At 40.5% G+C, this 14816-nt stretch overlaps 1 long non-coding RNA gene across 1 annotated transcript; it reads right to left on the bottom strand.

Annotated features, from left to right (window-relative positions):
• Positions 1–8565: 8565 nt before the first annotated feature.
• On the bottom strand, positions 8566–11644 carry LOC135483664 (uncharacterized). Its single transcript, XR_010446353.1, has 3 exons — positions 11487–11644; positions 10913–11004; positions 8566–10630 (listed from the first exon to the last, which is right to left on the bottom strand). It is a non-coding gene; the product is annotated as an uncharacterized LOC135483664 (long non-coding RNA).
• Between the last annotated feature and the right edge of the window lie 3172 nt (positions 11645–14816).

Genomic DNA, 14816 nt, shown 5'->3' with positions numbered 1-14816 from the left:
GTTAATTTTCTTATATCATCTCTGATGAGGTCGTGGAGATCATGGAATTGGGCTGTTGTCATACGGAAATATTGGAAGAATTTATCTCCATAGCTGAAGAGGGTCTTTATGAGGTGGTGGTACTCCCCGTATTTTTCCCGGTCCATCCAAAGATTGTGAACTCAGTAAATGTGTCTCCTTTTTCGCTTCTGGCGCCTATGAAAGGCGTAGAGAAGCAAAACTCGCTTCGGTATCTGATTCGCTAGAGTCAGTCGCCATTGCTCTGCAAAGGTATCAAGGAAGGCATGCGGACAAATGGACATAGTATTACGCCCGTATTACGCAACGCGCTACATATGCGCAGTGCGCTGCATGATAACGCACGTAATATTAAACGCACCCAGTGGACACGGGCCTTTGGTATTAGAAGCGCCACACTACGAATTCCAGAGCGGTTTCAATGTGACTTGGCCAGAGCGAGGTCGTTGATGCGTATTAAAGAACCGCATTGTTAAAGCGGTTTGAAAACTGTATATAAATCGACTTGAGTGTGACACCCCAATGAGTATTAAAGTTTTAATGCGCAGTTACTTCGTATTAAAACACTTATATGACCGCACGGCACTCTTCCACCCATAATTTTTCCCGGTCCGTTTTTTGTGTCTGGTTTCTTTTAACGAATTTACATTTTTGACAGCAGCTGTCTTAAATTCCTGTACGAATTTTTATCGGAGCGGCCATGGCAAACACATGGTGCTTACGCTCTCGGGCTTGGAAAATTATGAGTGGGACAGGCTGCTCGTGTTGTGTCTCGCGCCTGAGGCATTGAATCAAGAGCTTCATATACGCGGATCTATGACTGTTCCTAAATATTCAAACTAAGTCCCACTAGATGTTTGGCACATGGTCATTTGTTGCAATCCGACATGTTCCGATGGAATTGACGATGGGTGGGCGACACCAAGTTGGCTGATGGCCACGCATTATGTCTTTTATCAAGGAGAGTTGCCAGGTATGCGTGGGCTGCTGGTGTCAATCTTTCAAACAAGCTGCAACCTGCACCGTCTATTGCATGTGCGAAATGATCCGATTATTGACGAAATACAATTTTAATTCTAATTTCACCTTGCTATTCCGGGTGTCTATAAACCGAAGACCAAAGACCGAAGACCGAAGATCGAAGATGGAAGACCCCCCCAAAACTATAAAACGAAGATCCCCCCAACTATAAAAGGAAGACCCTAATGTCAACTATAAAACGAAGATCCCCCCAACTATAAAAGGAAGACCCTAATGTCAACTATAAAACGAAGATCCCCCAACTATAAAAGGAAGACCCTGATGTCAACTATAAAACGAAGATCCCCCCATCTATAAAAGGAAGACCCTATTGTCAACTATAAAACGAAGATCCCCCCAACTATAAAAGGAAGACCCTGATGTCAACTATAAAACGAAGATCCCCCCAACTATAAAAGGAAGACCCTGATGTCAACTATAAAACGAAGATCCCCCCAACTATAAAAGGAAGACCCTAATGTCAACTATAAAACGAAGATCCCCCAATCTATAAAAGGAAGACCCTAATGTCAACTATAAAACGAAGATCCCCCCAACTAGAAAAGGAAGACCCTAATGTCAACTATAAAACGAAGATCCCCCCATCTATAAAAGGAAGACCCTGGTGGTTTTAGACCCTCAAGTTCAGTTACTGCAGACTTGCACGTCATAACACGTGACTGAGCATCTGTATTTCAACAAGCAAGCTAGCCTGAGTGCGGCGTAGTGACATAGGAGATCAGATCATTCAGGTAAATTCCGGATTTTCCTAACACTGCATTTAGGAGTTGGCGACCGACCTGCCAGTCTCGACCCATGATGGTGGAGCCTAACCCCTGGGGACGAGATTCTAAATTACCAAGTCACCCAGAGCAGGGAAACATTGAAACTGTTGGGGGGGGGGGGGGGGTAGCTATGGGTCGATGCGCTGCTCGGAGAAAACAAGTGTTCTGGCAATCTGGCAGGGGTTCCGAAGGTCTCCCAAGTCTTGAAAACTTTTTTTTTCTCTTATCTGTAAATTCCATTATGGAGGTAAATCACTTTTTGTATACATGTACCTCCAGGATTCCATGGAGCCGACACATGTAATTATCACTTGGCTCACTCCAAGGAATTGTCAGTTTTTTCAAAACAGAAAACAAATTGTTTGTGTAAAACATGATGATCAAACTTTATTCACTCAACAACAAGAAATCAGCAGTAAAATCATATCTGAATGATTGAGTACAGAAGTGGAGGCTTCTCATTAATTTTATGCACACATGTATTAAATTTACATTAATGGACTAGTTCTTATAAGTGTATTCGATTGATATGATTACCTGTGACTGGAAGAGACCGTACGGAGATCAATTTTTTTCATGAACCAAGATAGTGCTCACCTTGGTACTGGTATTTTTTCATTAGGAAATGGTCAAACTTGTCAGATGACCATTTGCCATGAGATATCCATCAATTATGCTGGACTTGACAAAAAAAATAGCTGGACTTGATAAAAAATAGACGACTTTTACCTCAGCAACCCTGAGAGAGACTAAGCAGTGACCCTGAGAAATACATAAAGATCACGTGAAGATTATTATACTGTTATATATGTTGTCTCATCGCTAGAAATACTTAGTAGCCATTAGTCTAAGGTTGCCAAAACAGGAAAAGATGCCGAAATTTCGTCCATGAGTTACTGTCATCCAAGTTCATATCTACAACTTTTGAAAAACTTGCTACCGGTACACTAATGTTTACCATTACACTTGTTACAGAGAAGCAAATATTTCCTATAGACACGGTAGAATAGAAGCAAACATACTATACAGACTATACGCGCAGTGCACTTGTACCACATGAATCATACCCCGAAAAAAATGAGATCCATGAAATGTACTACGCATAATTTTTGTAGTTGCAGTAAGAACAAGTCAAACAATTAGATACAATGAGAGATAGACTGAAACCAATGCTGCTGGAACCAGTGAAAAGGCAAACAGCTTTTTGAAAGAGAAACAGGAATATTATACTAGTACATTTCTGAACCCTCTGAGGCCCATACATGCAAATCAATTTGACAAAAGAATGATTGTCGCATGGCAATACTTGTATGCCAACTGTGAAATTACATAAAACTTCCTGCAAGTCTTTAACCTTTTACACATTAAGATTTTCAAACCAGTCGTCTAAAGTGCAGTTTGAACCCCCCCCCCCCCCCCCACACGCACGCGCACACACACGCATATCTAATGAACTTGAATTATATTTCCATATAAATTTCAGAGAAACTGGTAGGAATAGGGCTCTGTTTCTTTACTGAATCAAAAAGGGCAGAGAATTCAGAGTAAATCATGATTTCACACTATTTTTCCTCCCTTCAGTAGAGCACGTCCCACAACAAATTCAGTGAACCACTACAATTATTGATGTCCCTCCCTCAGAAAGTTATCACTTTCTGTGTTTTCACAAGCACAATCCTGCTACCACCATAATGTAACTACGATGGTGAAAGCACACGTTCACCGCCATATATGACCTTAAAGTGTGTGCAGTCAAATGCACGTAGATTGTAATTTCCCCTTAATCATGTTAATTAACCTATTGATGGTGTACCTATATCAATATGTTTTACAAATAAGTGCCACTAAGCTGCTAAGGCTAGACACGACTGGTGTAGTACCCGGTACACTTACTTTCTCAAATCATTAATGTAGCATGGACCGAAAATGAAAACAAACTGTGCAGTAACTGAACATGAGAATGAAAACCATCAGGGTCTTCCTTTTATAGATGGGGGGATCTTCGTTTTATAGTTGACATTAGGGTCTTCCTTTTATAGTTGGGGGGATCTTCGTTTTATAGTTGACATCAGGGTCTTCCTTTTATAGTTGGGGGATCTTCGTTTTATAGTTGACATCAGGGTCTTCCTTTTATAGTTGGGGGGATCTTCGTTTTATAGTTGACATTAGGGTCTTCCTTTTATAGATGGGGGGATCTTCGTTTTATAGTTGACATTAGGGTCTTCCTTTTATAGTTGGGGGATCTTCGTTTTATAGTTGACATTAGGGTCTTCCTTTTATAGTTGGGGGGATCTTCGTTTTATAGTTTTGGGTGGGTCTTCTATCTTCGATCTTCGGTCTTCGATCTTCGGTTTATAGACACCCTGCTATTCCCGAAACTTACATCGTCGAAAATTGAGCGAAGCAATCAACTTTTCGCAACTGAAATCATTCTTAAACGTTTGCTGAACCGTTTTTCATATCGTTCTGGCCAGAGGTACTTACCAGAGTAATGATTAAGTCTTTACCTAAAGCATTCTAAAAAAATGTCTTTTTTAATAATTAATTTTACTTATAATTAAATTTGCAAAAAAATATGCTTAACCTATTTATCAGTTTCACTATTGACATTCTAGAAGGAATATAAATATACTAGAACCAGCTTAGCGTGGCCCACAACATCGGGATGATTTATTTTCCTATTCTATTCAGTTTTCATTTCTTTGCAGTCACAAATAACATATTGTTCAAATTTTGTTTTTATTTCGTTAACAGTGACTCCGTGCTTGTCTATTCTAAAAAGGATCCATATCCGTCTGTGCCTTGCTATCCCTAATCTCAGACAGGATTAAAGGCAGAAGGTCATTTTGATACAGGGTACACCACTAAGTATCAAAATGTCTGTCACCAAATTTCAGTCGCACTGAGATTTTTCATGTATCGGTTGCTTCGGTTAATAAATTTGTTGTTTTGGCGAGCAGTTCACCCTGGAGTTCACCAAACAAGATTAAAATGAATACTCAATTGGCGCCCGGCTTGCCAAATATCACCGGACATTTGTTTACAGTTAAAATAACAAATGGTTAAACATATAAAAGAATAATTTTTCAATCAATTGAATTGTTTGGTAGAACCTGCCACTTTTAATGGCATTGGCTGAAGAACCTCCGAAATCGCATATTCTCTGAGATATTCCTTTATGTTGCGCTCATAGCTATTGAACATGGGCGTAGCTAGATGGGGTAACCTCCCCCCTCACCAACCTCCCCCTCCAAGTCATCAAATATGCGTTTGATGACCATGATTTTGGCCGAAACATTTTAAAAAGTGTCAGTTGCCCCCCCCCCCTCCCCCTCCCACTAAAAAGCTGGCTACGCCCCTCTTGAGACCCGGCTTTTGAAGATTTCAGACAAATATGAAGCGAACAACTTTGACTTAAGTTAAAAGGATCCGATTATAAAAACAATCCATAAGTGGACCAGACGATGAATAAAAAAGTTTAGAGATTACCACTTATACAGACTGGGGGTGCACATTATCTTACCAAAATGCTAGCTCATCATGATAAACTACCTAGCTCTGGAATACTCGAAACTACTTAAATTGGTTGAACTTAAAGTTTTTACCAGGCCATAGAAACCCCTCTCTTTTCATGAACATTTCTGTTCAAATGTCTTTTCTTCAAGTTTACATCATTATCTTAGCTGTTAATGAACCATTCCTGGTGTCATGTTTTGGCCATAGAACAAGGTGATTAGCTGCATTGATGAACACATGATGACCAGCCACGTTTTTTAAAGGGAGGTAAAGTTTGGCGCGCAATGGTTTCTTGATGACACAGAAATCTGACTCGCCTAACAATTTGATAGAGAATTTTGTAATAGCCCGACTGTCTATATAGATTAGAGCATTGGTTTCAGTTTCGAGTAAGGAAGTAAATCCACTCGGAAAACTTTTCTTCCGAATCTTAATCTTTGAATACTCCCAACAATTTTCAGAAACATGACCTTTTTTGCACATATTTATTTTTATCACTTTGTGCCTCTTCTTAGAGGAAAGATAGAACGCATAGAAATTGTTATTCCAGCACTGATACTTGTCACGAGGACCCCAAATCGGCAATTCGTCGGGGGTAGCCGATTGACGTATGCCCTTGATGTAAAGTAGATCGATAAGGTAAGTCTAAGTCTCTAATAAACTTAAGTGATAAAGCAAGACCAATGGATCTTATTACAAACAAATGCATCGTGAAATTCCTTAAGTACGCATCTTTAAGTTTCCCATAAATTGCACTTCTGCTGAAACAAGTTGCTTCCACGAACACGTTGTTTCCGCATATAGTGAACGTTACATATTTAAATTTGTTTTTACTATTGCTGAGACGCACTGCCAATGCGTCATAGGGCAGAATCAATTCCCTGACCTGTTCACCTTGAAGGTCGAAAACGAACGCCTTCATTCTTGTAGACACGCCGTATGTTTGTACTCTGCCACGTGGTGTACAGACCCCGACAACTTGGTCTCCATAATCACCAACAATATAAGCAAGTCGTGGACGCACATTAAAATTGCTTCTCAAAACAAAATCCGTCCCCTTGAAGATATAAACGTACACATTCTTAGGTGATGTGAAGAACCCTTCCGTTCCCGTTACTACGACAACGGCTTGGCGTTTTCTGTGGTAATGGATGCTTGAATCCCATTTAGGGTACCTCCCTAATATTCTGTATCGTTTACCAGAGCTAAATGGATTCTAGTTTTAAAATTGAAAAAGAAAAATTAAACCGAATAACTCAAAGTTTTCCTTCCTTTCCAATTATATGCCGGCCGTTCAGTCTTGAAAAATCAAAAAATATCGCTCATGGTATCGTACACACGAGCGGCGAAAATAGATGATTGTATCTTCTGTTTTGGCCATGCAATCAATTGTTTTGTCCTATCTACGAATAAATGGTACTGGCCAGGTATATTACAAACCGAAGTGCGAACAACATTCGAAATGTTCGTCTTGTTGTTCACCTTTATGGCTAAATGGCGTAAATAGCCGAGCAAGTACACTTCCTGGCTTGTTAAGTATTTGACGCGGACTGTCAGTAGTTTGGCACTGAGTAAAGAGATTTCGGTTTCAGACGAAAACTTTCCAATAATGTGGGTTGTTTTCTCCCTAAGATTGGTGTCCCACGAGAAGGTTACGAGAACCGTCTGCGCCCGCTGCAGAGGATGCCGGTCTAAGATGAGGAAATTACCCTTCAGGTCCCATTCGAATTTCAAATGTCCTACAGCAAAATAGTGTTCAAAACCATCATAATGATCAATTATATAATACAGTGATGAGTGCGTTAACTTTCTGATGAATGACAACGCTAAACGCCAACCAACAGACTTGATTTCGTACAAGAAATAGCGTAAAACTATTTTATTTTCCGTTGACCGAGAAGACTCTTCTTTCAATATTCTTTTCGGGATTGTTTTGCAGACTACGACAACATATCTTTTATTAGCGAAAATTCTCAAGGAAAATGATCTGTTCTTGAAATTCTCCCTTTGACTTATATCTTCATAGGGGAGAGTTAATTCTCTCTTATTCTGATCCAGATAATCAATCAGGTAGGCTTTCAGTTTAGAAACCCTAGGTTTGTAACCATCTTTTGATTTAGCGCATGTACACACAATTTCCTTATCCCGTTCACCCACTATGCGCCACAATTCCTTGACAAGATAACTACTTTCTAATATATAACGTAAAGCATCAGCGCTAAAGCGATATATGTATATGTTATGAGTTGATAAACGGAAATTTAACGATATAGACAGCACTACAGCATCCAAACCAGTGTGGTAAAAATACTGATGATGTGAACCGAGAGGATGCTGTCCTTTGTCATAAATGTTTCTGAAGAGGTAGCCCTTCTGAATAAAGCATGTCGATTGAGGGAGAAGGAGAGATCAGTAGTATAGCTAAAAGTAAAGTTGCATTAGTACCTCGATTCCTAGTCATTTTAGGTCCCTTCATTTTTAAGAACGGGGTATGGCAAGTGTATAATGGAAGTAGTAGGTATAATGTCCCTTTCAACGCCCAAAATTCGAGGCCCAAAGTCCGAGGGTCCCGGGGCGTTGAAAGGTGCATCATTCGACGCCCGCGACCAATGCCCTCCCGTGATATTGTGCTTGAAGAATTTTTTCCGCGCTTCGTGTAAGCGCTCAAAAATTCGGCGCTATCCGTCCGCGCTCTCCACGGGAGGGCATTCGTCGCGTAGCAGCGTACAAGCAGCCCGATGCCGCAACGTTCACAGATTAATGTGCACTCTTATTCGCGCTCCTCCTGAGGTTTTACGGGCTGCTGTCACAAGCCGAGCGGAGCAAAGAGTGTGGATCAATTAAGGTCTCCACCATCGGGAAAGTCTGTTCGGGGCAAATAGCCTACTGAAGCATTCTGTTTCTATAACGGATGTTATCAGTGTCTAGGCAATCCTTGTCATTGACTATGCATAGAGACTGCTCATCCTAGCTAAAATTATGACGCGAATTGCCTCGACTCGTCGCCACATTTTAGGGGTCCCGTCTTCTCAATGTCCGTTTAGCTCCAAAGCAACGAGGTCTGTCCTCTTCGTCTCGCATGGTGCCCGGGTTTGTATAGCGCGGGAAGAGGAGGACATGAGAACTCTCTTGCGCCACCCTTTTCCTGATGGAAGGGTGGATATTTTGACATGCACATGAAGAAAGAACAACTCATATACGACGTATTTGTGATATGGAAAAACACTTTTATTTCTAATTTCCAAGTACACATTTTCAAATCTAGAAGAGAAATAGGGACAGAGCAATATTGAACATGACACATTGAAGCGCATCATGCATGTTCGTTTTCCCTTTTTATTTCGTTGCTCCTTCTCTGGAGTGGGAACTCTTAGTGGCAATCTCTAACATGATCTTATAAACAACTGAGAAAAAGGGAATTTTAGCAGCGAACACTTTCTTAATTTCAAAACGTGTCTTCACTTAGCGGCACCCTTGTGGATTGTCTATCAATACAATTCAATTCAATTTATTTCAACTGATTTTTAGGCCACCGGCCCTTTACAGCATGAACATAAAGACATATACACCAGGATGATACAATAGGAAGACACGATGATACATAATAATACACATACACTAACGCCTCTGCTCTTTTACTTTTTGCAGATACATGGCCGATAAATTTCGTAAAATTTCATAACGTTTTGGAGACATGATGTTCAAAGTACAGGCTATATAATTAATTTACAAAAATATATACAACAACAGCAGCAGTGATCCCGGCAGTGATCCTTTAAAATTTACGGCACCGCCTATTATTGGGAGCAGGAATTTCTGTCAAACGCATGTTACCGCACGGAAGGATAAGTAAGTGGGCGATACAGTCTCCTCTTTTTATTATGTATGGTTTTGTCCCCTCGTTTCGAACTAATATTGTCACTGGTTTTTCGAAATCCGCTTCAATGACGGCGGGAAATATACAAATGATATGACTATAGGTTAAATCTGCCGCCCCCTGATCATACCAAAATGTCCAGCCGGAATGAAAAGAACAATGTCTGTTGGCACGGGTGTTAAACCGACAGAGACCGTCTCGCACGCGTACAGCTCCAGTGCGCTTGCATTTGACGAGGGCCACATTGAATCGATCCCTCGTGGGGAATATCGCGCGAACTTGATACGAAGAGTCATGTTATTTTGATCCCTACCTATCCTCTCGATGGTCTGACTTTTGTGCACGTGTATTCAAAGTATTCTTCGAAACCAAAATCGTCATATTGCAATATAGATGAATTAAAATCGCCCCGTTTTGTCGTAGGACATCAAAGGGGCAGAAAGTCTGAGTATTGAATCCCCCTGCCCGCAGTTGACAGATGATGCACTGAGGCATTTTTCTGAAAGAAGGAATAAAAATTATCTTTCTGTTGTTTGTTTTTGATAGCGAGAAGGGGCTATTAAAAGAGACGTTTAATTGTTCAAAGGCGTGTCAGCTCCAGCAAGCTTCTTTTAAAGTGTTTCGTTAAATACAAATGTGGTTTTCTTATCGAAGAGTTAGTTTGTTTTAAGCTGCGCGCGGTTGTTTTATTTTCGTATTTCTTTGCCAAATATTTTTTGTAAAGGTAAAAAGCGACCAAATATAGTAGCGACTGTACGTCGCGTTGTCTAAAACAAGAAGATAACGCACTGCTTGGAAAATTACCTTGATAATAACAATTCTCCCTTTGAATTTAAGCTTTCGTCTTGGCGGCCGTGGTGTCAAACAAGAATGTATTTCTTTCAAAATGTGTTCATAAAGTTTCTTGAAATTTTCGCTTTCAAGCCAAGCGCCTATATTTTTTCGCAGATGCAAAGTAATGTGTAATTTCTTACTAACCCGGTAGGAAATGTCAGTAAAACGTCGCGTAACATAACCGTCTTTAACTGTTTGGAAATTTTTTGGAAAAGTGATAGATTTCAAACTTGTATTTTTCAAAAAATGAAGGCTCTATAAGGTCAAAGTGAAATACATGTATAACCTGTTTGATGGAACTAACTATTGTATCATTCATTCAGCTTTATGGGGGTTATGGAAGAAACTTAAGTTTTTTCTAGCGCGTGCACGGGCATACAGTTGTTGCTGTATATACTTTTTATGAATGATTATATATTGTACTTACAAATACTCAGACTTACATGTAATTCCCTTTAGAATTCCTGAAGTCATAAACAATAGTGAATGAAACAGGTGTAGTACACAGTCACGCTCCAAACGTTGAATGATATATTGAGGCTATACTGTATGTGTATGAGAAAACATCAGGTCGAGCTGTCTGGAAAGAGAAAAACGAGGGTTGACGTTAGTTTGCTGTCAGAGAATATCGCTTACGATCATATAAAGTAATGTGTAATTTTTCACTAACCCAGTAAGAAATGTCAGTAAAACCTCGTGTGACATAAGCGCTTTTACTGTCTGGAAATCTTTTTCAAAAATGAAGGCTCTATAAGGCCAAAGTGAAATATAACCTGTTTTATGGAACTAAGTATTGTACCGCGTTCACGTGCATACAGTTGCTGTTGTTATACTTTTTATGAATGAATATATATGTACTTACGAATACTCCTACATGTAATTCCCTTTTGAATATTCCTGTACACTCATGCTTCATCCGTTAAATGATTTTGTGAAAACATCAGGTCGAGCTGTCTGGAAAGAGAAAAACGAGGGTTGACGTTAGTTTGCTGTCAGAGAATATCGCTTACGATCATGTATCACACGCTTTTGTTCCAACGGCGTACTCTTTGCTTTTTACTTCACATGATCAGGAATTGATGTCATGAGACAGGCTAAGTACAGCGTGTCCTTGTCGCATTGTATATATAATCAACCTTAGCGCTTGTCTATTTTGTTGAGATGTTATTCTGGAAAATTAAATAGAAAGGATATGATGAGTTGAAAAACAAATAAAAGCCTTTCGTTCAGTAGAGACAGTATTTTTGTGTGTCCTTGTGAGTAAAAAAATAGGCCTAGCTTTTAATCGGGCGGGCAGCAAGGGCTGTTTATATCTGCATGGCGCTGGAAGAGAAATATGGGGTCGCATGTTATTTCATTTCCCAAAGGTGAGATGATTATTATTGTTGAATCAAAATCATGCTGAGCCGACAGAACTATATAAATGAAGGCCCTACCTTGATTCACGATAACATAATGTTTCTCGGCTTTGGGGCACTTGTGTATAAGCCATCCCTCTGAAAGAGAAAAAAATGGACGGATGTTACTAAGTCTGTTTCTGAATACTTTTAGCCGAGCTGCTAACTAAACGGAAAAATAACAGTTATAAGGCCTAGCTTTTATCCCGATTGCTTCTCAGCAAAATGTGTGTGCGTAAGTTGCCCGCACATGCGAAATGGGGGAAGTTTGAAATATTCCAATTTTGACCAATCATGGAGGATAGAAGTGTAGTTTGCCACGCAAGGAGTCACGAGACCATAATAGAATATTTTCGTATTGATTTACAAACGAAATCCTTGAAATAAAGCCCTTCGAACTGATCAAGGCACCTCCAGGCACTTTTGAAATTATTCTCAAGAACAATCTCCCACTGATTATATAGGGCGCTTAATATTTCATCACAGTTCCAAGTTAAGATTAGATATAACTCGGCCAAAATAACAGCCAGTAAATGCGAAAATGACTTTTTTCCTGTTCAGGATTCATTATAAAACAATTAGGCACTTTAACTTCACCTTTCGGTCACCAAATAGCTCTCATTAGATTGTGCGTATTAGAAATGATGCCAAGAGAATAAGTTCATAAGAGTTTTTTCGTTGTTGCTAGAACAAAAACAATTGTTATCGCTCCAAGGACGGCCGGAAAAAGGCCTTATTTAGCATGCCGGTTAACTAGCCCCTCACTACATTCTACCTTTTTGAAATGACGCCAAAAAATCATTTAAACAAGAACTTGATTTGGCTCATTGACATACTAACTAGCGCGCTGTGTTTTATCAAAGTGATCTTGAACTCATCAACTAAGTAACTTTGCAAAGCAGTTCAGAACATTTAGTTCTGCAATCAGATAATGAGTTGGTCTTACATCTCGTCCACGAAATAACAATGGCAAGATATTGTGTCAACTTGGCACTAGGACAAGGGTAAAGAAGGCAATTCAATTTCACATTGCGCTAGTAACCTACCTCTCATTAGATTGTTCGTATCAGTAATTTGTTTTTCAATAGCAAACTTGTTCTACTTTGTGGAGAAAATCATTTGAGCAGGCCCAGCATATTCTCTTCACAAGGCTACTATGAGCAAAATGATGTTTGCTGTGGTGGTTTTTCTCTTAACCATGATGTGTTACGATAGAATTAAACCAACGCGTTGGCACCGCCGATTGTTGCTTTCAATACGACTGATGTTGCTTTCAATACGACTGATTTTGTTAGTGCGCATTTCGTCATCATGTCAGACGACCAACTTTCATTCTATAGACCAAAGATTGTGGATGAAAATAATGATGATGATGAAGCTGAAACACTCATTTTTCATAAATTGAGTGACTTAGCTTCTGCCCCGGAAAGGGCGACGGCACATTCAGTGGGTTTTGACCTGGCTAGCGCCGATGACTACACGATTTTGGCCGGTTGCTCGCAACTTGTCCGCACAGATTTACAACTCGTTCTTCCAAGAGCGTGTTATGGTCGAATCGCGCCTCGCTCAGGTCTAGCCTTAAACTATATGATAGCCGTAGGCGCAGGTGTAATCGATTCCGATTTTAGAGGTAATTTGGGTATTTTGCTATTCAATCATCATCCGCAAAACGAATTTCGTATTCGACACGGCGATCGTGTGGCCCAACTTATTTGCGAAAGAGCCCTTATGCCACGTATTCGAGAATCCAAAGATGAATTGCCCTCAACCCCGCGCGGCCAAGGCGGTTTTGGATCAACTGGCGGCTATTCTACGAGAAATTAAGAAGCCGTGAAATGAGCTTGTGATAAAAACGGACCATCCTAATGTAACGCTCAAAGTACAGTTGTGTTGTTGTCACTATGAGAGCACAATTCTCTTTCGATGTTTTGAAAAAGAAGTCCCATGATTTGGGGTGGAGCCGTTCACTAAAGTCTACTGCGGCATCAGACATGCATTATATTAGTAGGCGATATAAGAGTTGCCGATGTCCAGATTTTGCCTTGACTTCGACCAAAGATGTATTAGAACGTGTCTGTCATTTTGGGAATCTCTGCCCCCTAGTGCAGAGTCGACTGTCCCTGTTGGAAGATAATGCAAAGAGCTTTTGCACCACCTGATCTTTTATTGTTTTCGTTGCAATCATTAGTAAGCGAACAATTGATAAGAAAGAACGCATCTCCTGATGAAAGAAAGAAAACACAAGATACGAGTTACTCTATCCTTCGTTCGGGTTTACAAATAGATCTTGTCGCCTATCGCACCATTCAAGATATATTCTGTTTCGTGCCAGAGGAAGGGTCTTACTGCGTCAAAATCTAACTGAGACAATAGCTAGGCGCCTACCATTTACTAAGAATATTTCAAGGATAGCTTACTTTAATCGTGACCAAATGGAGGAGCAGGAACAGGATACGAGTATCGTGTGCCCCTCAAATACGCCCGTACAAAGGGGAAGTTGGCCCAACACTAGTTCGAATTTTAGGATTCCTTTGGCGAAGCCGCTCGATTTCACGATGTCGCCTTTTGCATACGAATGTGGCATCGCGGAGGTCTACTACGCACATTCTTGGTCGAGCGAGATCAACGTGAAGAGGTGTACTTACCAGATAGCGCTGGCAGATTTAAACGAACCCGACAAAGCGCCCGTATTGTTTGATGCCTTCGCGCAGAGCGAAAAATGGGTCTCGTCAATTGAAGATTTGATAACGGCGCTAAATAGACGGAAACCAGTTCAGTGGAGCGGTGATTTTCTTCTCCCCGGGGCCAACACGTAGCCTGAAACTGAGACACGGCGAAGCCATTTTGATGGACACTTACTTAGCAGAAGTGCTCGGTTTTGCTAAGGCGAAATATTTTCACGTCGAAGGAAAAGTTATTATACCAAAGAGTAATTCTGAGGCTAAGAAAACGACACCAGTACACACTGTTGGCAAAGACAGTATTGGGGGAACATTCGGCCAAGGAAACCCAGTGACGACAGGCCCTCTTGTGGGCAAAAAAAGTTCCGAAGGAGAGGACACCGATCGCACTTTTACAAGCGATGATTTTGGCAGGTCAGACGAAAGTATGGATGATGATGATGATGATGATACGTCTAGTTTACAAGGAGATCAGGCGGTCGTGAATTTACCCCCTCTGTCGAGGCGTATTTATCGCGTTGTAGCTGAACGAAAATGTGATTTAATGTCCTCGAAGTATGCACTATTCTTTTACTCGAATTTAGTAAAGCCAACACAAGTGGGAAACGTTTTTGTCCCCTTGCTACGAACGATACCCACACGCCCGGAAGAACACGGCAAATATCTCTCCAAATCGTTTGAAAGAATA

This window comes from Lineus longissimus, chromosome 2 (genome assembly GCF_910592395.1).
Source record: "Lineus longissimus chromosome 2, tnLinLong1.2, whole genome shotgun sequence".
NCBI lineage: Eukaryota > Metazoa > Nemertea > Pilidiophora > Heteronemertea > Lineidae > Lineus > Lineus longissimus.
Note: the sequence above shows the minus strand (reverse complement) of the source record. Positions and strands in the feature narration are given on the sequence as shown.